The following is a 3,116-nucleotide window of genomic DNA, read 5'->3' on the forward strand; positions in this document are numbered from 1 at the left end:
TTCTTTACCACCAAAACAAAAATTCTAGATTCTGAATTGCATCCACAGCCCTGGAGAAGATGTTTCTAAAAGCCAGGCACATCCTGGCTGGCTCTGCCACGTTAGACACAACCTTAGGGGAAAGATGTGCTCCGCTTTGCAGGAGGCTTGAATTTGTTTTGCAAACACCAGCTTATTAACACTCACAACGTTCTAGCTGGATAAATGAATGGAAAGTGTTTTCAGAGAGACTTTTGACTGGTTGGCTTAAGGGGGAGTGGAGGCCAGGAAACTCATCCAGGTTACATAAAAAGTTGGAGGTGGAATTATGATAAGGGGGCAAACAGTATATTTTAATAAACACGTTTAACGATACACTCCAAAGGATTAAATTGTTTCTCTTGGCATTAACTTAATACCTGTACCGTATATGTTGGACTTACTGGAAAATAGACTTCATACTGTGTAGAGCCACCAAAAATCTCCTACGTTGCTATTTGGTGGAATCTATTGAACCTCAGTGTACAATTACCCACGTGCAGCAGTTGCCCTTCTAGGTGTAGATGCAACAGAAATGAGTGCATATGTTTACCAAAGGATATGAATGAGAATGTTCATAGCACTGTCGTTCTAATAGCCCTAGACTCCAATGTCCATCAGCAGTAGAATGCATTGAAAACATTGCGGTGGTATAGTCACAAAATGGAACACAAAGCAGCAAGGAGAAAGCGTGAGCCACTGCTACACTGAGTACAGACAGAACCCATCAACAGTACTGACCAACAAAGTCAGACGTGAAAGCATATGTGCAATGTGATTCCGCTTATGCAAAGTATAAAACAGCCAAAACCAACAACCAGGTTAGTGGTCATTGAGAAGTTGGTGACTAGAGGGGGTTACAGACGGGCTAAGAAGGGCTTGTGGGGCGCACGTGATGTCTCGTTTCTTCATCCGGGTGCTGCTTACGTGGCTCTATTATAGGTTTGTGAAAATTCACTGAGAAGCTCACCTACAATATGCGCTTTCCCTACACATGTTTTACTTCAAGAAAAAGTTAAAATAGGTATACCTCATATTAAAAGGTGCTCGGATTTCTAAAGTAATGCCAGACTTAAGTATGCTTTGCCTTTAAACAACCTCGCTATTAAAACAAAGACACCTGAAGGAAATATGTCTGAAACACAAAAGTGAGAGGCTCCTTAGCCTCACATTAAAATTCAGATGTTGACGACCTTGCAGCCAACTTTTATTCTCCTTGGCACATACTCTCAGGCCAACATAACTCTGCCATCAAGACCAAAGGAAGACGGTCACACGCCTACACAGGCACTGGCTGGTGATATGAAGGAAGGTTGTGGGTGCTCCTAATTTGCAGTTAAATCTTCTTCTTTTCTTTTTTGGCAGTTAAATCGTAGATCTAGGGGGCCACATCCCAGAGGCTGATGTCCCAGCAACTAGAGAGTGGGCAATTTGGATCCTGCTCCGCAGGGTATTTGAGCTGGTGATGGAGTTTGATTCCCAGCATCAGTAGGTCCAGAAACATGGCAGAGACTAAGTGCGGAGAGCAGAAGGCCTTGTACCCCCTTGCCCCCTCCCTCTGGTGGACTCCTGAGTGTGGGTTCTCGGCCAGGGAAAGTGGCAGAAAAGGACAGCACACCGGTGCTCAGGGCCCAGCTCCCTCCAGAGAACTTCAAAGGCAACTTCACCTGTGGCCAAATAGTCTAAACATATACCACCCAATGGGCTCAAACAGATGTATTATGTCTGCAAGGAAATGAGCACAAAGGGAACACAGGACTTAGATGTGAGTCGCGAGAGTGGAATGAGAAACTAGCAGGACAGTGATGGTGATGATGGTGATGAACGTTATACTCACTATGTGATGGGCACTAGGTTGATAGCAACTTGATACGAAATCTTCACGGCAACCCGCTGAGGATTACCCAGCTGAGGAAACTGGGGCACAGAGAGGTTAAGTAGCTTCTCCCAAGATCCATAGCTAGTAAGTGGGAGAGCCAGGATGGGAAGCAGTCTGAGTGTGACTGGCAAGCTCCTGCTGTCCTAAGGCTGGGCATGAAAGGTAGACTGTTGGGATGGCTAAAGCACTACATAGAGAATCAGGAAATGAAGGGTTTGGTGTGTACCAGTTTTGCTACTAACTAATCAATGTGGTCACTTGGACTACACTGAGTCTGGGTCTCAGTTTCCCCATTTGTAAAATATGGAGGGGGTGACAAGACAATCGAAACGCTAGCAGTCATGCCAAGGGCTGGTCTGGGGTATTTTAGGCCCCTCATAATCTCATCAGCATTCCAACACCCCAAATAAAAGGCATCTAGTAAAAGCAGTGTACTATACAAACAAAACCAGAAAAGTCCCCTAGCCAACGAGGCCCCCACTTCCCACACAACTGTAGTGTGATTACCAGGCCTGAATTTCTCCTTTATAGAAATTCTGGAGCTACTATTGCTCAGAAGTTCTTTCTGGCTTAAATCTTTCGTTCATCCAACAAAGGTTGTTTTATTTTATGCCTACAGTATCAGCAACAATAGCCTAGGATATGCTTCAGTAACAACTCAAAATCTCCACAGTTAACACAACAAAGGTCTAATTCTTACTCATACTATGTGTTCATTATAAGTCAGAAGGGAGAACTCTCCTTACCACCGTCACTCAGGGACCCAGGAAGATGGAGTAGCCATCTTGTCAAATGTTGCTGGTTGCTCAGAGAGAAGGAAAAGAGAGTTCTGGACCACAGGCATTTAAATGCCTCAGCCCAGACTGGATGTGCAAAGCTTCTGCTCCCAACTCATCGGCTAGAACTGTTCACTTAGCTGCACCCAGGCACAGAGGGCCGGGAAATGAAGCCCTGTCAGGACCCAGGAAGTGCAGAGATAGAACTGCTACCACGCCTACTATGGCTGGATGAAGATGAGCAAGAGGTGATCCCAGCCCCCAGGCAACCAAACTCAAACCAGAGAAGTCTCTGGCCACATGATTCCAGCCCTGTGGTGTAGCTTTGGTAGATCTAGGTGAAAAACCAATCACTGCCCATGTGAGTGATGTCACCATGTGATACAGCACAATTTTTCTCTAGAACATTGCTTTATTTGGAATGGTGGTGAATCTATTGCACA

At 45.2% G+C, this 3,116-nt stretch overlaps 1 protein-coding gene across 1 annotated transcript in view; it reads right to left on the reverse strand.

The window, feature by feature from the left end:
- Positions 1 to 2,800, reverse strand: part of ADGRG2 (adhesion G protein-coupled receptor G2) — a 123,371-nt gene extending 120,571 nt beyond the window's left edge. Inside the window, exon 1 of the mRNA XM_077769296.1 lies at positions 2,644 to 2,800. The gene's annotated coding sequence lies outside the window, so the exon portion shown is untranslated. The remainder of the gene's footprint in view (positions 1 to 2,643) is intronic.
- Positions 2,801 to 3,116: the final 316 nt, after the last annotated feature.

Source organism: Crocuta crocuta, unplaced genomic scaffold (genome assembly GCF_008692635.1).
Source record: "Crocuta crocuta isolate KB4526 unplaced genomic scaffold, BGI_CrCroc_1.0 scaffold312, whole genome shotgun sequence".
NCBI lineage: Eukaryota > Metazoa > Chordata > Mammalia > Carnivora > Hyaenidae > Crocuta > Crocuta crocuta.